Raw genomic sequence first — 27840 nt, 5'->3', positions numbered from 1 at the left:
ACTTAATTTATTATTTTAATCTATTATAGTATCTAAATTTTTATTTTTTAAAAATATACTTAACATTTAATTTTTATTTTATTTTAGTACCCAACCATTAAAATTTTAATGTGTTTAGTACCTAAACTATAAATTTTAGTCCATTTTAGTACCTAAACTTTCAATTTTTGTCAAAATATAATGTTAAAATTTGAACAAGAATACTAAAATAAAATAAAAACTAAACTTTAGATATAGTTTTAGAAAAAATAAAAGTATAGGCACTAAAACAGACCAAAACTGATATTTTAAATACTAAATGCGTAATTTACCCTAATTACAAAACGACCCTCGTACGTGAATACAAATTCCACACGAACGAATTAGGGTTTTGGAAAACGTAAGCCTTTAAATATCAATCGAAGCCCTCCTCTACTCTCTCACTTCTTAGTTGAGGCGTCACCTTTCTAGAGAGATCATCGACAAATCGAAACAGAGCCCTAAACCAAGATGAGAGCCAAGGTAATTCCCTCTACATCTTCAATAAATCTCGCATCTCCTGATTTTTTTATTTCTTTCTTTTATTCTTCTTCAAATAACTAATTTCCCTTTTGCGTTTGAAAAATAGTTTGTTTTTTCTCGTTTGAGTTTCTGCGTTTTTAGATTTCGTGAAACTTTAGGGTTTTATAATTTGATCCCTGATCTGACATCTATATGCAAAAGAAAGTTACGTCTGAATAGAATATCTGTACTTTTGGGTGGATTGAAGGATGAGAGCCTGGAATATGTTTAATTATTATAATTCGTTTATATCGAATTCTTTAGTTTTAATTGCTTTCTTTGTTTTACTCATGTTTTTTCTGGTTAAGTTATTATAACCAACGCGGTAAAAGAAATGAAAAAAATAAAGTATAACTTAGTGAAGTTGAGAAATTATTGAGTTTAAACAGAAAAATGGGGAAAGCTGGTGAGAGAAGCCTTCATCTTAGTGAATTATATTTGAACATAAAATTTTTAAATGGGTTATCAATTTGGAAATTTCTTATATTTTGATTGGCATTTAGTGTCTTTCCCGTTCTTTGGATATTAGTTTGGGAAGTGACTGAGATGAATTGCAATGAGGAAATTAATTTGTTGTTAGCTGATATATGTGTTTACATTGTCGAGCTTTGGTGCTGGTCTGTGTGGGGAAATGAATGTTATATTACATGCCACTCAAGCTAAAAATTCTTGTCCTAAGCATTATTTCTTTTACTTTTCTGGTGACTTGGATAAAACCTTGTTTATTTCACTTGAACAAAAGGAGTTGATCTGATTGAAGAAGGATATACAATTGCTTTAATTTCCATAAAAATGGAGTGCTTTGGTTTAAATTAATTTTTAGTTATTTGAACTAAATGGAGATGACAGCACCTTAGAATAATCTGCTTTGTGAGTCATTTGAAATAAAATGTTTTAACTATCTTTTATTCTTTTCAGTGGAAGAAAAAGCGCATGAGGAGACTGAAGCGGAAGCGCCGAAAGATGAGGCAGAGATCCAAGTAGTTTTGCCCTGGAAACCCCTTGTCTTCATTATTGTCCAGCATATGTTGAATGAAGATTTAAGGGTATTATCAGGCAAGCTTATCTGTTTTTCTTCTAAATCTAGGTTTAAGTTTTAAGATTGAGATGTTATATAGTATTATGTTGGTATTTTGTGGTTTGATCCATGTAAACAGTTATATTTAGTATGCTAAACGTTTGAAGTTGAAACTTTTATTCTCCCATATGTGGTCTAATATACGAGATAGATTGTTGCCATATATTGTTGTATTCGTCTATTAAACATAGAATCAAAATCATAGATCAATGATCTCTCTTATGGAACTCTTTCAATACTTCTGCTGCAAGCTCCAATTGTCCTTCATGAGCAATCCCTTCCACCACAAGTAATGGTATATGTTGTCTCATTAGGCATAGCCTTTCATCATCATCTCGAAAACCTTCAAAACTAGATCGGTTCTCTGGGATTTGCAGAATCCAAAATACAGTGCATTGGAATTGTAAACATCAGGCTTAAAGTTACTTTCTTCCATTACTATGAAAATTTCCATTGCAGCTAGCAGCAGTCCCTCCAAGCATAATCCTCTGATTAACGAGGAATAGGTTTAAGAGTCTGAGGAGCTGGATTCCGTCATTTCATATAAAAGTTTAAATGCTGGAGATATGTGTTCCCTTCTCTGCATGAACTGGAAATCACACTTGTAGAAATCATTCTGAGATGAACTTTGTTTGGTTGCTAGGCATTGAAATATGGGGAATGCCTCTCGCACCATTCTCTGCTCACAGAGCACATCAATAGCATTGTACGTTCATTAGGCTTACAATGCATACGGATCATCTGCTCTAGACAACCACAAGATCCACCTTATCCTCTAAGCAATCCATCTCCGCCGAAAGCTTGTTGGCTTCTTTCCACTGTCCCACGTAGCACAAATTCCATAGCACAATGTTGTAGCTCACAACATTGGGATTGAATCCTTCAACAAAACATTGTAACCAAATTAGGCTTCCTACATTTGGCAATGGTCTCATCCAAAAGCTTCATTGCCTCATTAGCACATTTTCACTTATAAGCAACTTCAAGCAAGAAAAAATAAGTGAATTCATTGGGAACTAGTCCTTTTTTGTATTAATCCATCCAAAATCAGCTTTGCTTAAAGTTTCCATGCATACAAAGCCCTCTAACCAAAAAGTTATAAGTAGCCAGTATTAGTTGGATAACGATGAGCCTCCATCTTCTCAACTAATTGCATCGCATGCCCAACATTTCCTCTCTTGCACAAATTATACCGGTATCGACCATCATCTCCGTCACTACTTTTTCATCTTATTAACGTTGCATAAATCATCATACAACAGCTAAGTTGCTTCAAGTACATGGGTCTTATGTCATTTCCCCACCATATACTACTTGTGGAACTATGCATCGCTAAGCCTAAGTCCCCTACTTTTTAGTGTTCGTCTTCACTATCTTCCATTTGGGTAAACTGAAAACAAAGTGTTTAGGAGAATTTGTGATCTGGGTGGTTGCTACTTGCTAGAACCCTGGAAAAACCCTTTGAGAAATAAGGAAGGTTTGCGAGTTGGTAAAATAAAAGGTGTTATTAGTTTAAAAACCCCAAAAAAATTCATTTATTAGAATAGTATCTTCCTAACAGGAATTTTTTGGAAAAATACCCTTAAACTGCACACGTATGACGACCTTGCGTCCTACAAAAATGCATTTATTGAACCTCACGTTTTATTGGATGAGAGACCCATCAATTTTTTAGATAAACTCATTTAATTTTTGGATAAGACAAGAATAAATGCATGAAACTCGTTTTTCATAAAACGCGAAGTCTGAGCTCACTTTTTGTAATACGCGAGGTCATCCTATATGGGCAATTTGGAGGAATTTAAAAAAAAAATCATATTTGAGAAGTATTGTTCCAATAAATGAAATTTTTTAGGGGTTTAAAATAATAACGCCAAAATAAAATGCCATATTTGGATTCTTATTTTATTTTATGGTTTGGTAAACTAGAATCTGATCCTTAAATATTCTCTATTCTCTAATATGTAATAGAGGAGTCAACGCATGGTTAACAGACTAGTAAGAGCGTGTAGGTGGGATATAACCAGTTGCAGATGGATAACGAGGGAAAGAGCAGTGGATGGCAACTCTAACCAAAGAAGAAAAAAACCCAACAAAGCTCTACTCTATTAAGAGATAAATTTATAGGATAATTTATATGATTTTAAAGAGAAAAAAAATAAAATTTTAATAAAAAATTCAAAAATATTTAAAATATATAAGAATTTAAAATTAGATTCTTGCTCTCTTCAATTTCTTTTTGGGAGTCCATGGCAACTTTAATCAACTCTACTTCGTCAATCACAATTATCTATACTAACACTTACCTTCATATATGAATAACACAATACGAACCAAGCTACCTTAACGATAAAAGAATTGTCGTTATTCCTTAAGGTCTTGAGTTCAAGCACCATAATTTGTCAAGGGTGTGAACGTTGTGTTGGGCAATGCAAAAAATTAAATAAAAAATAATTTTTAATTTTTTTATATTTGAGAGATATTGAAAAGTGGTTAAGATTTTATGATTACCGCCTTTATTTATTAGTGATTTATCCCTTATCTTTTCCTTACAACATCAAACTATTTTTCTCTATTTTACACACCAATTCCGTGTTTTCTCTACAATTATCTTCTTCTTTATCTTCGTAAAAAAAACAATGTCAAGCGAGTTCTATTTCCTTATTTCGTGCGTACAAAATCTGAAAAACTTTGTTAACCTTGGGGGACAACGTTCACTTTTGGGATTACACCAATCCAGACAAAATTGCTTCTAAAATAGTGATCACACGACACAATAATTATATCTTATTTATGTTAGTCAATGCTAACATCTCCATTTTGCAGCAATACATTTTTCTAACGATTTAGAAACAATTTTCATGCTACTGTTAAAATAACCGAAAACTTCTCTAAGTTTAATTTGTGGAGACTGCAATCTTTTCTTATTTGATCTTATGTTGATTTCTTTTGAAGCAAATAAAAAAAAGCTATATCTTTTAGCAAAGTCGACTATGCAAATTAAATCGTGTGTTAGGGGTTGTTTGTTTACTTTAGAATGATTAAGCGTTGAATGATTCAATTGCCTGAATGATTCAGAGGCTCTGTATGAATTAGTTCTGAATGTGACATGTTGTTTGATAATGGATCTGAATAATTCAGAGGTTACAAACAAACACGCTGAATGTTGAACGCTGAACGGTTTAATATTCGGCGCTGAATGATTCCATTCAGAGCCAAACAAACAACCCTTACTCTCATATGTATATGATATGTAGAAAAGCGGTTATATGAGCTAAGAGTAGGACTCACACACAATACCTAAAAAAAGGAAGTGTTGAATGGTTATGTTATTTCAAACATTAAAAGTTGATCTTTGATTAGTAAGTACGAATGATTAATTTCATTTAAAATAAAATGTATTGGTACGATTTATTTATTTTACTTATTTATTTAACAGAAACTATTTGTCCTCATTTATTAACATTTTATTAAAGTGAATGAATCTGAAAAATATATGTTAATGATAGATATAAAGACTACGTGGAAACTACTTCCACTAAAAAGAAAGCAATTATCATTTATTTATTATAATTACTTCTGCTTCCACGTATTAGTTTATAGACATGAAAATAGCGAGACGTGGGCTTACAGATCATGAAAACTCATTAGACATTTTCTTTGATTATTACTATCACAAATATTTATTACAATTATTATTATTATTTTGTTTTATATGGGGGCCACGAGTCTGGGCTAGCTTCATCAAGTATCTTTAGGGGTTTGATATGAAACTCTAAATGACATTGCCACAGTTGTCGCCATCAAAGAAGTCTGACAGCAAGTTAACGTGTTATCTCCTTCACTACGACAATGCCACAGCCGGGAAGCATTAATATTGCAGAAAAGGCTGAGAAAATAGCCATGTATACATGCTCCAAAACGACGCTGTTTTAACGTTGACCCAAAAATCGACCAGTATCACTAACGGGATTTGCGTGTTTTGTGTTTAAAGGGGTAATTTTCTTCGTGTCATTCTGTGTTTAATAATTATTCAATTTGATCCGTTGTTTTACAATTAAATTAATAAATTGGACATATTAGCTTTAAATTTCTTGAATCAAGTCCCTTGTTCTGTTATTACACTTGCATGTTTGTTCCGAAAATTATGATATATTTAGATTGGTTCCTAAATTCATTTAGTGACTTGAATTTTTATTTATGTTTTTTAGAGAATAACGAATCAAATGAAAATGATCATGCAAGGGACTTGGAAACTTGATTGGCAAAGCGTGGATCCCAAGGAAATTTATTTAGGAAAATATAACACAGGATCGAGAAAACGAGAATAAACAAATTGTGAGAGAAAGGTCGACTCGGTCTGTGGATACTTTGATTGACAATAATGAGAAAAAGGATTGAAAAATTAGGCATGCGAAGAATGGACAAGTCTGCTCTTGGTTGCTAGTTAGTCAACTTTTGAGGTCAAATTATTTATTTTCATGTTATATCATTACATGTAATTATTTACAAGTCTTCGAGTTATCTTCAAAATATAGTGACAACTCTTTTTGATAAGTTTAAAGACTTAGACTAGATGAAATGAATAGTTAAAGCCTAATTATTGTATGTTTATGGGTAAGAAAATATTAAGCATAAATTGTTATGAGATCTTAATTGAAAAGTAGTGTGATAAAATAAAAGTGTATGTCTAAGATTGATTCTAGAAAAAACTTGGTATTTAAGTGTATCTAGTGCGCCACCTTTCTTTTTCCGAGTATCTACCTGGTGCACTATTCGTTTCTATGCTCATTATTTCAACTTGTAAAATGCTATGACTATTATATACACTTCGTAACTTGGAGAAAGTTAAAAAGTGAAAATCAATACCCTAATTAAGGTAAGACTTTTGGTCATAGTAGTTGAACTATTGATGGTCTATTCGAAGTTAATATTTGATTAATGTGATAGACAATGCTATTACAAATTTTGTAGCTATTAAATTTATGTTGTTATACTCTTCTAATTGAGAAATGAGAAGTGATTGTCTATGCATGTGATTTTATGTTTAAAATCTATATTGAATTTACTCTAGTTTACTTGAGTGCAGTTGAAGGAGAACATTGTTTACATGTCTTACATGATATTAATTTAGACACATTGAGGTTAGAGAATGTATGTAATTGGAAATTCTCTATGCTATAAATGTTATAGTATGTGGGATATCGAAAACAAATCAATCATTTCATGTATTGTGTTATGAAGCTTATAAATTTATAATTTATATGTATGACAATAGATATTTAAAATTGCATGAAACTAGAAATCTTGAATGATACATGTGAAATCATAGTAGGCATTATGTTTATCTAAGTAGAGCAACTTTTGTGAAAGCTTGTGAAATTTTTTTAATAGCTCTACTATAAAGCCTTTAATGACAAGTCTTGACTTAATTAGGTAAGAGATTGAATACCTTAGGAATCTATCTTGTTGAAAATTCTCAAAAAGAGAAAACTATTTATTCTTTGTGTTTTTACATACCTCGTGAGATAACATGTGAATGGTTTGAAACCATGTCTACAATGAAAAGATAAGACATAAGTCCATAAAATAAAATGATAGTACTATGAGGTACATGAGGATTAAAAAGAATTTATATTTATCTCTAACTAATGAAAAGTGATTCATGATTTGTCTAGGGGATAGGACTTGAACCCATTTGGTTGAGGAATTCATGGTGGACGCCCAACTTAGTCTTCTAAGTTCAATGCGGTCAAATGAAGCCATGGAAAGACTTGTACATTTTTATCTATCCATATGATAAACAATGTACATGCATAATGATGAGCTTTTGCTCTTAATGAATTTATAGCTCAAGTTTTGGGTGGCCCTAGTGAGAAGGACTTGATAAATCCACCGGCGGTACTAGTGAGATGGACTTAATGAATTCACTAACTTGAGATGTTGAGTTTATGCTTTTAATGAATTCATATCCAATTATTTGGGTGGTCCTTATGAGACAGACTTGATGAATTCACAAAATCTTAAAAAATAGAGGTTGAACTTTCTAAATGCCCTTAATGATTTCATATCCTTGATTTGGGTGGTCTATATTGAGATAAACTTGATGAAATCACCTAGGTAAGTATGGAGAACCAACCAACTTCTATGAAAGATATCGGGTTATCTTTCTAGAGCACTTAGTAGCATCCCAATGTATATTGGCTAAATTGATTCATCTAGCGCGAAACTCAATTGGATCTAAGATTAGTTGTATGTTATAAGTTTACTACTATTTTAACAAGTTCAAGATTCGTTCACTTGTTAAGAGAAGAATTGTTTATTTCACTATGTACTAGTTTAAATCAAACAGATACTAGTACTTAAGCGATTAATTTTGTTGTTGCTTTTTTCTCGTTTTCAATAATCTTTTATTTATTTGCATTAATGGGGGATTGTTAAATAATGTGAATAATTAAATAAAAATAAATAGCTTTTAGAAATTTTTTCTATATTTGGGAGATATTGAAGAGTGGTTGAGATTTTATGATAACCACATATTACTGATTTACCCCAAATCTTTTTATTACAAATATCAAACTATATTTCCTTATTTTATACCCAATTCCTTGTTTTCTCTCTAATTATCATCTTCTTTATCTTCGAAAAGAGAAATACCAAGTGAGTTCTATTTCCGTATTGCAGGTGTATGAAATTTGGAAAACTGTGTTAACCTTGGGGACAACTTCCACTTTCGGGATTACACCAATCCGGACGAAATTGCTTCTAAGGTAGTGATTACATGACACAATAATTATATCATATTTATTTATTTATTATTTATGTTAGAATGTCAGCATCTTTATTTTGCAGCAGTACAATTTTCTAACACGTTCAATGTCAAATGGTTGAAAGTTATTTTCGAACATATAATACCTTATATTTGCCCATATTAGTAAAAAAATATGAATAACACAAATTCTTATGAACCTATCTAGCAAAACCTACATGTAATTATTTCTTTTTGTAACACCCTAATCCAGTCTAGCCCAAAAATTACTAGATAATGATGTCATATGGTACCACCGAAGTAGCTAACCCAAAATATTTCTTTTTAAATCAACTGTAAAACACAATGTAAAAAAACCATTCAAGATAAATAAAACGTAATAATTCAATTTACAAACAAAGGGAGCTCATAATATTTAAAATAACAAAATGTCGAGTTTAATATAAAATAGAGTTTCGACTGAATAATAATAGGGTCTACAACAAAACATGCCCTCTAATAAAAATCAAAAAATACCTTGAAGTCTCTGTTGAGCTAGAACTGCTGTCAACGATAATGATCCTCGAATGGTCTCCTAAGAACCTACGCACGAAACTACATTACGAACGCTGAGCTTACGAGCGTAGTGCCTTACTAATAATTATACTATACTACATGCATTCACTAAATTTGCATGCAATAGGCATAGGTATGAAGACATAGTAATGCTGATTTGATATGTTGATATAGGAATCATGGTGCGGCTGGGGGTTTTGCATCTTAGAGCTCATACATCCCTCTAGACTTTTTAAAATACTATTGGGTATTTGGGTAAGATATGAAGCTGAATCAGAAACGTATACCCGATCAACTTAATTCGTCGAGTCATGGGGCATCTGTGCCCAACTGGCGACAGAAACGGCTTGGCACTGACAGGGATATCCAATTGTACAATTGTAACTACTAAAGTAACTTGGGTGTCATGAATGTGTCTCTAGCGCCAAACACGGCTAGTTTTATGTCATCCTAGCTTTGTTGTTTATAACTGTTCTCATTTGTAGTTTTATTTCATGGTATTCTGGTGTTATTGGGTCCCTCAATTCTATCCCTTAAAAACCTTGAGTTTTTTTACCCAAAATGTTCGTAGGTACCGATACTAAGCCCTTAGTATCTATATTGGCCTTTAGGTATCTTGGTATTGATATTGTTATCTATTAAAGTTTGATAACAAAGGGTTGGTATCGATACTCCTTCTTGAGTATCGATACTTCTCGTCTGTGGTATCAATATTTTCCTAAGTACCAATACCAAATTTGGCTTCGATATTTTTAACAAAATGCCTAAGTACCGATACTCCCATGAGTATCAATACGAATTTGACTACTGATGCCTACTAAGTGAACTCGGTATCAATACCACCTAGCAAGTATCGATACCCATTGCATGAGTATCGATACTTCTATGCCCAAAATCACTTTGTTTTTAACACCTGAAGAACAATATTGGTACTATTCTTCTAGTACTGATACTCGTGCCCAGAAATACCCTATTTTATGCACGAAAATGCCTCTTCAATATTCTCAAACATCTTATTAGGGTCTCCAAAGATTATTAAAGAGTTATGTATGAATATAGGGGTCATAAAGACTTCATAAACATGCTGGAAAAAACATGGATTTCTGAATTCTACCATGAACATACTTCATAACTCATGTAACCTACCAAAATACATTTAATGACCTACATGTGGTAGAGTTGAGTTAGAAGTAAGTTACCTTAATTCCCAAATTTGTTGGAAGCACCCAAGTTTCAACCAAGAGTGAGTTTCTCTTTTCCCCTAGCTTTGGAGCTTTCTCTAACTTCTCTCACTATAAAAGAATCAAGTACATGGATTACTAACATTGCTGGAAAGTTTGGAAAAGAGTTTAGAACAATTCTAGAGGTTTGAATCTCTAAAAAAGAGAGATGAAATCACTTAGGTTTTTAAAACCCCCACCAAACCCATATTTGGTCACCTTAACCAAAACTTGCAAATGAGGGCTTGAAATGAAACTTGGAAGGAAAGGATTATGATTTTTACCTTATAATGCTCTTGGTACAACTAGAAGACCTCAAAGTTTCTACCTTTTCTATCTTGAGCTTGAGGAAGAATATGAAGAGAAAGATGAAGTCTCTTTGGGAGAAGAAAATGACAAATGGAGATAGAAAAGAGGAATCAACAGGTGACCTCTACCATATTTTTTATAAAGAAAATGAGTGAATTTCTCTCTTGGTCCTCCAAGTTTTACTCATTAATCAAAAACACCCATTTTTAACTCATGGTGGGCTTAAATCAAGGCCAAATCAAAACTCACTTGGTCCATGACATCCTACAAGGTTAATGGGCTTACTTGAATTGACTCGGGTTAACATGAAACTACAAACCCAATATTTGAGGTGTTACAACTCTCCTATCTTGATTAAAATTTCATCCTCGAAATTTACCTGAATAGAGGATGTAAGGGTACTGAAGCTGCATATTCTCCTAGGTTTCCCAAGTCCCTTCCTCAATGCCATGGTTTCTCCACAACACTTTCACTAAAGGAATCCTTCTGTTCCTTAACTCTTTTACATCTCTTGCTAGGATTCTAATCGGTTCCTCCTCATAGGTCATATCTAGGTTCACCTCGATCTACTCTAGAGGTGTGACGTAAGATGGATCAGATTGGTATCTCTTAAGCATAGATACATGCAATACTGTTGAACCTATTTTGATATAACAATTTTAAGGGAAAAAATGCTTTTGGATTAAATTGAATTTATTCAATTTTTTTAAAAAAAAAATTCAAAGTCTATAAAACTTGAATTTGAACACAAAAATGATTTTCTAGAAAAGAAGCATCGATATTGTTCTTATAGTATTGATACCATATGAACAATATCGATATTGTTCTTGTAGTATCGATACCCAAGGTAAAGGAAGTATCGATATTCTATTGGTAGTATCGCTACTACCTATTTGTTTTAAATGTGTTCAGATTCCAGTAGTCATTTTTGGTACCGATACTCAAAGGAGTATCGATACTACTTTGTATAGTAATATCGACACCATGACCGCAGTACCGATACTCTCAGTCTAACGGTTCAAAAACGACTATTTTTTATTAGTGCAATATCGATACTCCAAGCCTGAGTACCGATACACCCTAGTGTGGGTAGCTTTATTTTGCAGCAATTAAGTCTCTAACGGCTCCAAAACATCTTTAATGGCTAGAAACGATCACAAATACATTCCAACATATAAAATGAAGTATCAATACTGCCTATTTGTTTTAAATATGTTCATATTCCAGTAGACATTTTTTGGTGCCGATAAAAAAGGTTACACAACACCTATTCAAGCATTGATCATCAAGATAAAATCTTTCATTCTTTATTTTCATTTTCTCTTGTAAATAGTGTGTTTTAGTGAGCTTAATTTGTAAACACCTTCCTTTGAGAGGTTTCTTGCTTACATTTTCTTTATCCTTTTGAAAAAGGGGTTGGTTTCTAATTTAGCTATTGAAAACTAGGGAGTTGTGAAAGGTTAATCTTGAGCCTAGAAAAAGAAAAAACAAACTAGCGAATTTGTTAGAAATCCTTAGTGTGGAGCTAAGGTAATGGATGTAAACTTCATTGACGAAGTTGAACCACTCTAAATACTTGTGCAAATTTTCTATCATTTCTCTCTATACTCCCAAAAAAATTTATTTAGCAAATTCACCCTTTCTTGGCACTTTTTTCGGTTGATCGTTAGAGCATCATAAATCTCAACAAATACACTGTGAATGCGCTTTAACTCTGGTGGTAAGGCTAACCGGCAAGCTACTGGTCCAACTCTCTCTAGTACCTCGTAAGGTCCTATGAAGCGCGGGTTCAATTTTCCCTTGAGACCAAAACGAAGCACTTTTTTCCATGGGGAAACCTTGAGGAACACCTTGTCCCGTACTGAGAACTCTATATCCTTACACTTTAGATCTTTATAGGATCTCTTCCTATTTGAGTCTTCTCTCAATTGACTCTGAATTAACTAAACTTTCTCTTCGATTTCTCTAGTCAAGTCTGGACCCAGTATTTGACCCTCACTGAGCTCTATCCAACATAGTGGGGTTCTACACTTGCACCCATACAAAGCATCATACAGAGCCATCTAGATGCTTTATTGAAAACCATTATTATATGTAAACTCCACTACAACAAGTGTTTTCCCAACTACCCTCAAGATCAATGATGGTGCGCTTAAACATGTCCTCTAAGATCTAGATAACATGTTCTGACTGGTCGTCTGTCTCGGGGTAAAAAGCAATATTGAAGTTTAGTTTGGTGCCTAAGGACTCATGAAGGGATTTCCAAAAATGGGAAGGGAATCGAGGATCTCTATCAGATATGATGGAAATCAGTACTTCGTACAACCTCACTATCTCAAGGATATACAACTAAGTTGTTGGATTTTTGGAAGCTCAAATTGACAACCGGAACGGTTTGCAAAGGGGGGTCGGAATGGTTTTGTGTTTAAGGATTAAGGAGATTGAAAGATAGAGAATTGCACAACGATTTATAGTGGTTTGACTTTCTCAACCAAAGTCTAGGTCCACTACCTTAGCTCCTCACCAAGGATTTTCCAACAAATTCACTAATTTGTTCTTTCTTTTGAGGACAAAGAGATAACCTTACAACTCCCTAGTTTTTTCGGGCTAAACTAGAACCTTTCCCTAGCTTTTACACGGGCTAAGCTAGAACCTTTCCCCTTTACAAAAGGATAAAAGATGTAAACAAGAAAACCTCTCTAAGGTAGGTGTTTACAAGATTGAGCTCACAAGAACAAAATATTTACAAGAGAAAGATGAAATAAGAATGAAAAACTCTTCTCTTGTGTTTGATTGCTTGGATAGTTGTTCTGTTTCTTTTTCAAGTGTCCTTAGCTTGTATTTATAGCTTGGAATGTGTTTGATGTTGTATATAGCTGTTGGGGATGTTTCAGAGCCATTAGGGGATGATTTTTCTACTCAAAAAGGCTGCCCATAACATGGTGCATCGGTGCACTATCATGGTGCATCGATACCCCTTCATTAAATTCAAATAAACTAGTCGTTGTAGCCTTCGTACATGGATGCACAACATGATGCATCGACGCACAGCCTTGATGCATCGATGCACAAAAGGATGGATCGATACACTAATTGCATTCGGTGTTTGAGTGCATGGATGCACTGCATGGTGCATCGATGCACTAGTGCAGGTGCATGGATACACTACAGGGATGCATGGATGCATTGCAGGGGTGCATGGATGCACTTTGACACCCTTTAGCATTTTGGCTCAAATCCGAATTTAATGGACTTTGAATTATTTTTGAAACCTTTTAAAACTTTGAATAAATTTAATTAAGTCTAAAAACATTTTGTAAATTCAATTCAAGTCCAAAAACCATTTTGCCTTAAATTGTTATATCAAAACATAGTTCAACAATCTCCCCCTTTTTGATATAACAAAACATTTGAAAAATTATTTTTGGCAAAACTCCCCCTTAATAAATTGTTTAATGAAAAAGATATCAATTGTTAACAATTTTTGGAAAATATATGAAAATGTTAAGCTCCCCTTTTTCATTAAGAAATTGAATTTTTCAAACCAAACTTCTCCCCCTTTTTGTTATATAAAAAAAATTCAATCTTTAAAGTTCAAAATAACTTTGGAGAGTAAGTGGTAAATTTGACATTTAAAAATCATTTGAAAAATCAAAGCTCCCCCTCAATAAATGCATTCCAATCAAAATTTAGCTTTAAGAACTTGACACTTAAAAAGAAATTGAATTTCTACAAAGAATAACAAAAGTGTTAGTAGCACATGAAATTCAATATATCCAAGACTAAAATACTTTATGAAATACCAATTGTTGAAATTTGATATCAATACCATTTGTTAAAATTAAGTGAATATGCATAAAGTTTTCCAAAAATGTTATGCATTTTGAAAATTTTGATATCAATTGTTAGAGAGATATCATTTTCATTTAAACCACATGCATAAACATTCAAATTTAGGTCAAAAATTTAAAATTTGTAAAATCAAAGTATTTGAAAATTTGATATCAATTGTTAAAGAGATATCATTTGCATTAAAACCAATTTTGACCAAAATTTTATTATGATAAACTAAAAATTCTTAAAAACTAATATAACTTTAAAATGTTCATCATAATCATCTTTTCAACATACATGAGATTAAAACGATGATGCATAATCATTTAAAACCAAAACTCATGCATGCTTAAAATCAAATGAGCAACCACATAACCAAAATTAAAAACATTAAGCTTAGAGGTTACCCATTCCTTTTTCATGTGTGGCTAGAGCATCTTGAATATCATCACTTTCATCACCATTGCTCTCACACACCTACAAGAGACATTTATTTCGATTTTGGTATCCAAATTGCTTTGGATCCTTCAACGTTAGTTTCAATGCCTCTTATTCCCTTAGGAACCCATACTTGTCTAATTTTAAAATGTTTTCCTTTCTTTAAAGGACAAGTATGTTCCAAATGACCATAAAAATGACAATGTGAGCATTTTGCCATTTTTAAACATAATAGGTTATTTTTAGAAATTAATTCTTTTTCTTTTGTTAAGCCTTCAAGCTTAACTCCTAACTCAAAATTTTCTTTTTCTAAATCATTTATTTTGATTTTTGAAAGCTCTAAATTATTTTTCAAAATTTTATTTTGATTTTCAAAATCAAATTATCTTTAATTTTGAGTTTTGAAATTAATTTCGTATATTTGGAATTCATGGTCTCAATTCCCAAATACAACCTATTAAAGCATCTTGTAACTCATCAAAAGTAAATGAATTAAATTCATTTGAGTTAGAAGATACCTCAAATTCTTCTTGAGTGGTCATGAGGCATAGGTTAACTACTCCATCTTCATCATTGGAATCATCTTCATCACTCCAAGATGCAACAAATGCCTTCTTCCCCTTTTTCTTTAGAAGAGGACATTCATACTTGACATGCCCCTTTCTTTGACAATTGAAACATATCGTGGGACTCATCTTCTAGGTTGATTCATATTTCACTTCCTTGGAAATCATGAATCTCTTGAGTTCCTTCAGGAGCTTGACCATCTATTCTTCTTGTTCATTATCGTCTTCGTCCACCTCATCACTTGAATCTTGATAGCTTTCATTGGTGGATTTGAAGGTAATGCCTACCTCCTCCTTCTTATTGTTTTTATTCTCTTCCCTTTCTTCATCTTCCTTCACCATCATCTCATGAGTGAAAAGAGAACCAATTAGCTCGTCGAGAGTGAGAGACTTTAAGTTTCTTGCTTCGATAATAGTCGTCTTTTTCAATTGTCACTCCTTTAGATCATCTTTCTCACAAGCTTCTCATTAGGGATTACTTCTCCATATCCCTTGAGACTGTTAACAATCACAGAAAATTTATCTGTCATAGCTTTGATGTCTTTATCGGGTTTCATCTTGAAGTTCTCGTAGCTATGGTTGAGAAGACTTTTCTTTGATTCCCTCACTTCGTTGGTTCCTTCATGAGTGACTTGGAGCTTATCCCAAATCTCTTTGGCACTGGAATAAAATGAGATTCTTCCATATTCATTTGGGCCTAAAGCACATAATAGCATATGTATAGCCTTAGAGTTAAGCTATAAATTTTTCTGCTCTTCTCTACTCCAATCGTTGTACTTGCCGAGTGGAGAGGAGTAATCGTCCATGATTGAGTTCCAAGCTCCTAGATTGTAGGATTGAATAAAGTACATCATCCTATTCTTCCAATGTGCATAATTTACTCCATTGAAGAAGGGTGGCTTATTGACCAGTTGTGAATCCATAATAGGATATTCTTCAAGGTAATAAGCACCGGAGGAAAAAGTCATTTCTTTGTCGGTTGCGTCAGAAATTGGTAGAGCTTCTTCGAGGATCATCTCAAGGTGGTTAAACCTTCTTAACGAGTTAGGCTCTGATGCCAATTATTGGGATTTTCGGAAGCTCGAATTGATAACCGGAACGGTTTGCAAAGAGGGGCCATAATGGTTTTGTGCTTAGGGAGTAAGGAGATTGAAAGATAGAGAATTGCACAGCAATTTATAGTGGTTCGACTTTCTCAACCAAAGTCTACGTCCACTACCTTAGCTCCTTACCAAGGATTTTCCAATAAATTCACTAATTTGTTCTTTCTTTTGAGGACAAAGAGATAACCTTACAACTCCCTAGTTTTTCTGGGCTAAACTAGAACATTTCCCTAGCTTTTACACGGGCTAAGCTAGAATCTTTTACCTTTACAAAAGGATAAAAGATGTAAACAAGAAAACCTCTCCAAGGTAGGTGTTTATAAGATTGAGCTCACAAGAACAAAATATTTACAAGAGAAAGATGAAATAAGAATGAAAAACTCTTCTCTTGTGTTTGATTGCTTAGATAGTTGTTCTCTTTCTTCTTCAAGTGTCCTTAGCTTGTATTTATAGCTTGGAATGTGTTTGATGTTGTATATAGCCGTTGGGGATGTTTTGGAGCCGTTTGGGGATGATTTTTATACTCAAAAAGGCTGCCCATAACATGGTGCATCGGTGCACTATCATGGTGCATCGATACCCCTTCATTAAATTCAAATATACTAGCTGTTACTAGCCGTTGAAGCCTTCGTGCATGGATGCACAGCAGGATGCATCGATGCACAGCCTTGATGCATCGATGCACAGAATGATGCATCGATGCACAGAATAATGCATCGATGCACTAATTGCATTCGGTGTTTGAGTGCATGGATGCACTGCATAGTGCATCGATGCACTAGTGCAGGTGTATGGATGCACTGCAGGGATACATGGATGCACTGCAGGGGTGCATGGATGCACTTTGACACCCTTTAGCATTTTGGCTTAAATATGAATTTAATGGACATTGAATTATTTTTGAAACCTTTTAAAACTTTGAATAAATTCAATTAAGTCCAAAAACATTTTGTAAATTCAAGTCCAAAAACCATTTTGCCTTAAATTGTTATATCAAAACATAATTCAATTCAATTCAATGATGGTGCACTTAAACATGTCCTCTAAGATCTGGATAACATGTTCTGACTAGTCGTCTGTCTCAGGGTAAAAAGCAGTATTGAAGTTTAGTTTGGTGCCTAAGAACTCATGAAGGGCTTTCCAAAAATGGGAAGTGAATCGAGGATCTCTATCAGATATGATGGAAATCGGTACTTCGTACAACCTCACTATCTCAAGGATATACAACTAAGTTAATCTCTCAAAGGTATAGTCCATCCTGACTGGAGAAAATGAGTGGATTTGGTTAAATCGTCAACTATTACCCAAACTATGTCACGTGTCTATCTGGTCATAGGTAACCCGGTCATGAAGTTCATGGTTACTCTGTCCCATTTTCACTAAGGAATATGAATAGACTGAAGTAAACCTGAAGGAACATGGTGTTCCTCTTTAACCTGCTGACACACTAGACATCAAGTGACAAACTCTAACACTTCCCTTTTCATGCCTAACCACCAATACAACTATCGAAGCTCTTGATACATCTTATTACTACATGGATGAACTGAGAGTGGGTTAAAATATACCTTAGGAGGATTTAACTACGTAAATAAGCGTCTACGGGTACGCACAACCGGCCTTTGAATTACAATACTCCTTCATCACGCAACTTAAAGCATGATGCCTCATCTCAGCAAACCTGCTCAACCCAAGCCTTTAGATGATAAACTGAAATTTGTAGTCTTTTGGTTTCATTTACCAATTTTGGCTCAATTCTTAACTCGGCTAACAATTCACCTTCACTAGACAAGCTCAATCGTGCTAGGAGAGCTTGCAACTATAACATCAACTTTCTGCTCAAGGCTTCTGCTATAGCATTTGCCTTACCCAAATGGTAGTCTATCACGCAGTTGTTGTCCTAAGTAACTCGAACTACCTACACTGTCTCAAGTTCAACCCTTCTGTATGAGTAGGTTCTTAAGACTCTTGTGATCGGTGAAACTGTGACATTTCTCACTAAAGAGATTGTACTATCAAATATTCACAGAAAAGAAAACTGTTGTTAGCTCAATGTCATGGGTGAGGTAGTTGCACTAATGAGGTTTAAGCTAATAGGAATCATAAGCTACAACCTTACCTTCTTGCATCCAAGACCATTCAATGAAGCGTCACTGAAAATTATAAAGTATTTTTCTGACTCTAGTTGGGTCAATATTGGGGCTTGAGTTAGGAGAGTTTTTAATTGTTCGAAGCTCTTCTATCGTTTCTCATCCCACACGAATCAAACCTCTTTCTAAAGTAACTTGGTCAATGGGGCAGCCATCATCCAGAAGCCTTAAACGAATCGACCATAGTACCCGACTAAACTTAGGAAACTGAACACCTCTGACACATTCTTAGGTGGCTCCCACTTGACTATAGCCTGAATCTTTTTAGGGTCGACTCGGATACTGTATGTTGTTATGACATGACCTAGAATGTAATATCCCAAATCAGGGTCAGTGACTAAATTGTAAACTTTGAAAGTTTTGTGTTCAATTTAGAAATGAAATTAAAAGTCTCGGGATTTAAGTAAAGAATTTTAATATTGGATTAAATAGCAAAGATAGATGAACTAAAGGGGCAAAATGGTCTTTTAATGGGAAAGATTTTTATCTTCCCTTTTTGAGTATTATATAAACGTGGGGAATATGAGAGAGTTCCAGACTTCTCTTCTTCATTCTCTTCTTTTCCACCGTGAAGCCATAAGCAAAGGTAAGATCTCTTGTTAGTTGATATTTTGCTGAATTTAGGATTTGGTTATGATTATTGGATGATAATTAAGCTTAAGGAAAGCTTAAATCATCTTAAAAACAAAGGATGGTGGAATTATGAGAGATTAAAGATTTTGAGTTTTTGAATGAAATCTTGAAATAAAGTTGATAAGTTGAATTTTAAGTTGAATTTGACTTGTCAATAGTTGAATTAAGAGATTTGGAGTGATAGAAAGGAATTTAGAACATGTTGAAATTTGAGTATAATTATTGAATTTCATTCAGAGGAGAGGATTTTGAAATTAAGATGGGTTAAATGAGTACAAATGGGCTTAAGTATGTGTGTTTGAGTTTAGTATATGAAAGAGGTTGAAATATGAAGTGTTTAAGATGAAATGAAGTAAATTTCGTGTTGAAAATATGACTTATGGGCTAGGGGAATCGGTACCCATTCAAGGGGAATCGATACCCCTTCAAACGAACCAGAAATTCCAGAATCACAAAGGGGAACCGATTCCCCCACAGGAGGGAACAGATTCCCCCTAAAGTAAAATTATGAATATAGGTTTAATAAGTTCGTTTAAGTTGCTAGTATCCAATTACAAGGTGTATGTATCTAATGATTGCCTCAAAATGTACATTTATGTAGATTCTGCGCGTAAAGCAATTCCATAACATTTGGCAAGTAAGATCGATCAAGGGAAAGATAAGAGATTGTAATTGACTAGTGAGGCCAAGGTGAGTGCATACTAGTGACATGTAGTGTTTAATGGAAATAAGACTTGCGATGAGTCTATTTCCTAGAGTAATATGCATGAAGTCATAGACATGATTATGTATTGGTTATAACTATATGTGATTATATGTATTACATTGATTGTATGATGCATGACTAAAGATAATGATATGCTTTGTATATGCTATATGATTTATGTAAGACTTTATTAAGTAATAATGGTAGAACATGGAATAAGTTATATGATAGAGTCATAAGAAATAAATGAACATGAGAGAATAAGATAATCAAGTATAAGTCATATGATATGGTATAAGTGATTATACGAGAAATGTTAGGAGACTCTAAGAGAATAGTATGAATTCGAGGGCATAAATAAGGATACATAAGTTATATAGAGAAGATTGATAAATTAAAGGAAACTATGGTTTATGTATTAAAGTAAAGAGCTACAAAGTTTTATTAAAGAGTATTGTAGAAGTCATGAGAAATTGAACTAAATAAATAGATGGTTTATGTGAGTGAAAAGGGAAAATGATATAAAATAAGTGGAAATTATTTATAGGATAGAATGATACTAATTGAACCTGTAATATAAACTTTATAAATGAGTACTTGGGTAAAATCATTAAATGATACAATTATAGAATATTACTATACAAATTATATTAAAATAGTATATATGAGAATATGAGTAAGTTTATAGGTTATTGATAGGACATATAAGAGTATATAAATATATGATAATATGAAAAAGTGAACTAAGTTTAATGATGTTGAACCCTATGAGTAGAAGTTATGTGATTATAAGTAACATGATTATATGATCACAAGATATGATACATGATATGAGATATATGAAAGAGAAAATATATGTTATATGAAATATTATATGACTATGCGATTATATGAAAATATTCTACGCGTAAGTGAACCATGTGTTTATATGTATATGGGATATGTGATTTATATGACGATGAGCTATGTGAAAGAACTATATGACTATGTATATATGTGAATGTATGTTAACATAAATATTAATGCCCATGTTATGTGTCATGAGAGCTAAGGGTATAGTTGGCATGTGAAGAATCGAGGGTCTATGTGGTCCTTCGGGACATATATGTATTCTTTGGAACATGTGTGAAGTCTGGTGAGACACATACTTGATCCTTGGCATATGTATATGATTCTTAAGGAATGATATGTGGTCCTTCGGGACATATATGTATTCTTTGGAACATGTGTAAAGTCTGGTAAGATACATACTTGATCCCTAGTATATGTATATGATTCTTAAGGAATGATATGTGGTCCTTATGGACATTATTATATGGCCCTACGGTGCAATTCTACGCGGCACTCTGGTGCAATTCTACGTGGCACTTCGATGCAATTATACGAGCTGTTGTGACAGCATAGTGCACAACCTATATAGACTCACATATCTATAGTTCTCACATGTGTACATGGGCTTTGAAAAGAGAACATAATTTGATATAATGATATGTGTATTTCTCGTGACATGGTAGAAGTGCATATATGTCATGGTGATATGAGATGCTATGCATTTATGTATTATATGATTATAGAAATTAGTAATGTATTGTGGCATATTAAAATATATATATAATATGTTTATATTCATTATATGCTCATATGACGGAATTGAAGTAATTACAAGGGAATTAGTAAGGATAAACAGGTTGGTGATATGAGAACAATGTATGTGATATATGTATATGATGTGTGATATGAATTGCATGATGTGATATATGTGTGATAGGGGTTTTGGTATCTGTTACATAATATACATGAATATATGTTGATGTATATGTAAATGAGTTGTATAATTTGATAGCATAAAACAATCATGCATGATTAGTGGGTATGAATTCCATTATATGTGTTTTCTTTATGCCTCACTAAGTCATCGACTTAGCGTGTGAGTGTTTCACCCGTAGGTTAACGAAAGTGAATATAGAAGCTGTGAGGAGCAATACAGGTCAGCATCTCCCTTACAAGATTTCAGATCAGAAAATAGATGAGTTAAATGATTTTTGTTATTTTGAATATAGTTGGCATGTACTAATTGATTGAGTTAAATATGCTCTGATCGATTTTGGTTATTGTGGTCAAATTATGTAACTAAACTGCTTTTACTTTAATGAAAGTTTTAAATTTTCTTTGAATTTTGTCAAGAGTCAAAGTTTGAAAAGTCAATGTGACACCTCAGACTCGTATTCAGGTCGGGTACGGGTTGGGGGTATTACATTTAATTGTATCAGAGCTAAAGTTTAGCAGATTCTCGGCATAAACCGAAGTCCAAAGTGTCATAAAATGTGTACATGCCAACATAGAGTGAAAAATTTCTGATCTGATAATGTAAGGAGTATGTTGTCTTGCTAATAGAATAAGAATAGTTTAATACAGTAGAAATCCAATCGTGATAATTTCGAAGTAAGTGAAAGGTGATATTCCTGACTGTGATAGCTATTCACCTGCCCTGGCCAGGCAGGATGAAGAGCGGACACCTCAGGAAATGCCTAGTAAGATCAAAAGTTGATTTCAAAAAGCTAAAATCATATCTGAATAATGATAGAAAGTTTTCATTGTTTTGAATCGGAAACACGATATTGAGTAGTTTTGTTATTATGTGGATAAGATAGAATATGGTGAACAAGTGTCACTATAAGATTGTTAAAAAGATCAAAGGATGTGGTGGGTATTTGTATAAGAATTCAAGAATAGATGCATCAGTGACAAGTGTATAAGAGATATAGAGATAGAGTTTATGAATTTAAGACAAAGGGATAATATTGTGTATAAGCAAGAGTGTGGCTATAATAAGGGTTTGCATTCTAGATGAAAAGAGTTAGCGTTGACTAACCAGATTATGTGATGGAAAATGTATGTGAATTATAAGATTTTGAGATATTGTCAGAACAGAAAAACCAAAGATGAGGTGGATCTGGATACAATTGTATATTTGGATCATAATAAATGTGGATTTGATAAGTTAAGTAAACTATTGCTGAGATAATTCCGACTGGAATGAATGTATATGAATGTTTCGATGAAGGTTTATGCTTTAGATTGGAATAATTGGTGGTGACTAACAGAATTATATGATGGTAAGTGTATCAAAGGTAAAGGATTAGAAGATGATGTCAGTGTAAATTAATTAAGGTGTGAATTGAGACACGATTATGTATTTTGATCACGAAAATGTAAGGTAATAGAGAAAACAAGAGAATAATATTGTATACGGATAAGAGTGTGGGCTAGATAAGTGAGTAAATTGCACTGATTGGATTTCAACTGAGAAGATGAATATGATTAGTCTGATTAGGGCTTATGCCCTAAATTGGAAAAGTTGTGACTGATTAATTGTAATAGTATGGATAATAAAGTTCTAAGATTTGAAGAAAATATAAAGTTAAGTTAATCAAGTATGATGTGGATTTGGATATGGTTTTGATCATATAAATATGATGTGGGCAAGGAAATAAGTATTGGTATGTTTAAAAAGGAGCTTTGAGGAAGAAAATACAAGTACAAGAGATGGTAAAGAATGAGGTTCTGTATAAGTAAAGTTGATTATCAAAGTTATGAAGATGCGATGAAGATCAGTAATCAGGGATAAGTATAAATGATATGAAAAGAGTATGAGAGCCTGAAGAAAAGATGTGATCTATGTTATAAGGAAATTTTGATTTTGGAAGGAATGAAAGAATAAAGGGATAGGAAAAGACAAAGATGGAGGTTAAACGATCAAGTAAGACAAGAGGTATATTGAGATATAAGTTATAAGTTGATATTGAAATAATACAATTTTCAATTATTAGAAGAACGAGAATGGGTGATTATTCTTTAAACAAATACGTAAGGGTTATATGAAAAGATTGGGTGTATAATAATACTTACAAGGATTAAGAAATGAGCAAAAGCTTGATTTATGTGCAAAGCACATAGAGAATGATGAAAAAGATCAATTGATCCATAATAGTGAGGATTAAGAATTTGGGGTTGCTATCTATATAATGAATAATATTATATGGACTTATAAAGATGTGGACGTATATGAAGAATTGAGTATGGGAAAATGGTAGGTTGTAGCGGTGGCAGAAATATTAAGGGAAGAAATATGAAAATATTAGAAGATGTGATATTATAAAGGCATGAAGTGAAAATTCGAGGACGGATTTTCTTTAAAGGAGGGAAGATTTGTAACATCCCAAATCAGGGTCAGTGACTAAATTGCAAACTTTGAAAGTTTTGTGTTCAATTTAGAAATGAAATTAAAAGTCTCGGGATTTAAGTAAAGAATTTTAATATTGGATTAAATAGCAAAGATAAATGAACTAAAGGGGCAAAATGGTCTTTTCATGGGAAAGATTTTTATCTTCCCTTTTTGAGTATTATATAAACGTGGGAAATATGAGAGAGTTCCAGACTTCTCTTCTTCATTCTCTTCTTTTCCACCGTGAAGCCATAAGCAAAGGTAAGATCTCTTGTTAGTTGATATTTTGCTGAATTTAGGATTTGGTTATGATTATTGGATGATAATTAAGCTTAAGGAAAACTTAAATCATCTTAAAAACAAAGGATGGTGGAATTAGCAGAGATTAAAGATTTTGAGTTTTTGAATGAAATCGTGAAATAAAGTTGATAAGTTGAATTTTAAGTTGAATTTGACTTGTCAATAGTTGAATTAAGAGATTTGGAGTGATAGAAAGGAATTTAGAACATGTTGAAATTTGAGTATAATTATTGAATTTCATTAAGAGGAGAGGATTGTGAGAATTAAGATGGGTTAAATAAGTACAAATGGGCTTAAGTATGTGTGTTTGAGTTTAGTATATGAAAGAGGTTGAAATATGAAGTGTTTAAGATGAAATGAAGTAAATTTTGTGTTGAAAATATGATTTCTGGGCTAGGGGAATCGATACCCCCTCAAACAAACTAGAAATTCCAGAATCTCATAGGGGAACCGATTCCCCCACAGGAGGGAACCGATTCCCCCTAAAGGAAAATTGTGAATATGGGTTTAATATGTTCGTTCAAGTTGTTAGTATCCAATTACAAGGTGTAGGTATCTAATGATTGCCTCAAAATGTACATTTATGTAGATTCTGCGCGTAAAGCAATTCCGGAACATTTGGCAAGTAAGATCGATCAAGGGAAAGATAAGAGATTGGAATTGACTAGTGAGGCCAAGGTGAGTGCATACTAGTGACATGTAGTGTTTAATGGAAATAAGACTTGCGATGAGTCTATTTCCTAGCGTAATATGCATGAAGTCATAGACATGATTATCTGTTGGTTATAACTATATGTGATTATATGTATTACATTGATTGTATGTATGCATGACTAAAGATAATGATATGCTTTGTATATGCTATATGATTTATGTAAGACTTTATTATGTAATAATGGAAGAACATGGAATAAGTTATATGATAGAGTCATAAGAAATGAAATGAACATGAGAGAATAAGATAATCAAGTATAAGTCATATGATATGGTATAAGTGATTATACAAGAAATGTTAGGAGACTCTAAGAGAATAGTATGAATTCGAGGGCATAAATAAGGATACATAAGTTATATAGAGAAGATTGATAAATTAAAGGAAACTATGGTTTATGTACTAAAGTGAAGAGCTACAAAGTTTTATTAAAGAGTATTGTGGAAGTCATGAGAAATTAAACTAAATAAATAGATGGTTTATGTGAGTGAAAAGGGAAAATGATATAAAATAAGTGGAAATTATTTATAGGATAGAATGATACTAATTGAACCTGTAATATAAAATTTATAAAGGAGTACTTGGGTAAAATCATTATATGATACAATTATAGAATATTACTATACAAATTATATTAAAATAGTATATATGAGAATATGAGTAAGTTTATAGGTTATTGATATGACATATAAGAGTATATAAATGTATGATAATATGAAAAAGTGAACCAAGTTTAATGATGTTGAACCCTATGAGTAGAAGTTATGTGATTATAAGTAACATGATTATATGATCACAAGATATGATACATGATATGAGATATATTAAAGAGAAAATATATGTTATATGAAATATTATATGACTATGCGATTATATGAAAATGTTCTACGCGTAAGTGAACCATGTGTTTATATGTATATGGGATATGTGATTTATATGACGATGAGCTATGTGAAAGAACTACATGACTATATGTATATGTGAATGTATGTTAACATAAATATTAATGCCTATGTTATGTGTCATGAGAGCTAGGGGTATAGTTGGCATGCCAAGAGTCGAGGGTCTATATGGTCCTTCGGAACATATATGTATTCTTTGGAACATGTGTGAAGTCTGGTGAGACACATACTTGATCCTTGGTATATGTATATGATTCGTAAGGAATGATATGTGGTCCTTCGGGACATATATGTATTCTTTGAAACATTTGTGAAGTCTGGTGAGACACATACTTGATCCCTAATATATGTATATGATTCTTAAAGAATGATATGTGGTCCTTATGGACATTATTATATGGCACTACGGTGTAATTCTATGCGGCACTCCGGTACAATTCTACGTGGCACTTCGGTGCAATTATACGAGCTGTGGTGACAGCATAGTGCACAACCTTTATAGACTCGCATATCTATAGTTCTCACATGTGTACATGGGCTTTGAAAAGAGAACATAATTTGATATAATGATATGTGTATTTCTCGTAACATGGTAGAAGTGCATATATGTCATGGTGATATGAGATGCTATGCGTTTATGTTTTATATGATTATAGAAATTAGTAATGTATTATGGCATATTAAAATATATATAATATGTTTATATTCATTATATGCTCATATGACGGAATTGAAGTAATGACAAGGGAATTAGTAAGGATAAACAGGTTGGTGATATGAGAACAATGTATGTGATATATGTATATGATGTTTGATATGAATTGCATGATATGATATATGTGTGATAGGGGTTTTGGTATCTGTTACATAATATACATGAATATATGTTGATGTAAATGTAAATGAGTTTTATAATTTGATAGCATAAAACAGTCATGAATGATTAGTGGGTATGAATTCCATTAGATGTGTTTTCTTTATGCCTCACTAAGTCATCGACTTAGCGTGTGAGTGTTTCACCCGTAGGTTACCGAAAGTGAATATAGAAGCTGTGAGGAGCAATACAGGTCATCATCTCCCTTACAAGATTTCAGATCAGAAAATTGATTAGTTAAATTATTTTTGTTATTTTGAATATAGTTGGCATGTACTAATTGATTGAGTTAAATATGCTCTGATCGATTTTGGTTATAGTGGTCAAATTATGTAACTAAACTACTTTTACTTTAATTAAAGTTTTAAATTTTCTTTGAATTTTGTCAAGAGTCAAAGTTTGAAGAGTCAAAGTTTGAAAGTCAATGTGACACCTCGGACTCGTATCCGGGTCGGGTACGGGTTAGGGGTGTTACATTTAAATAAAACCTTTGGCAACCAAAACTCGTACTTCCCAAACTTGGTACACAACTGATGGTCTCGGAGAATTTAAAAGACGATGTGGAGGTATTGATCATGCTCTTCCTCTGATCAAGAGTACACCAAGATATCGCCTATGGACACCACTTTGAACTGATTTAGGTAAGGGTTAAAGACTTGGTTCATCAAGTTTATAAATATCGACAGGGCATTGGTCAGTCAAAATAACATCACTAAGAACTCATAATGATAATACCTCATCTTGAAAGGTATCTTCGCCAAATCAACATCATTTACCTTCAGTTGGTAATAGCCTGGCCTTAAGTCAATCTTGGAGAACACACATGTTCCCCTAAGCTGGTCGAAAAGATCATCCATCCTAGGAAGTGGGTAACGGTTCTCGATGGTTAACTTTTTCAACTGCCTGTAGTCGATGCATAGCCTCAT

General features: G+C 33.0%; 1 long non-coding RNA gene and 1 pseudogene across 1 annotated transcript; one reads left to right on the top strand and one right to left on the bottom strand.

The window, feature by feature from the left end:
• The first annotated feature begins 398 nt into the window (after positions 1-398).
• LOC120143832 lies at positions 399-1781 on the top strand. The gene is made up of 2 exons (XR_005517979.1): positions 399-501; positions 1459-1781. It is a non-coding gene; the product is annotated as an uncharacterized LOC120143832 (long non-coding RNA).
• Positions 1782-1824: 43 nt separating this feature from the next.
• Positions 1825-27840, bottom strand: LOC120143907 (annotated as a pseudogene).

This window comes from Hibiscus syriacus, unplaced genomic scaffold (genome assembly GCF_006381635.1).
Source record: "Hibiscus syriacus cultivar Baekdansim isolate YM2019G1 unplaced genomic scaffold, ASM638163v2 tig00110864_pilon, whole genome shotgun sequence".
NCBI classification, from domain to species: Eukaryota; Viridiplantae; Streptophyta; class Magnoliopsida; order Malvales; family Malvaceae; genus Hibiscus; species Hibiscus syriacus.
This window is presented reverse-complemented; position numbering and strand designations above follow the sequence as displayed.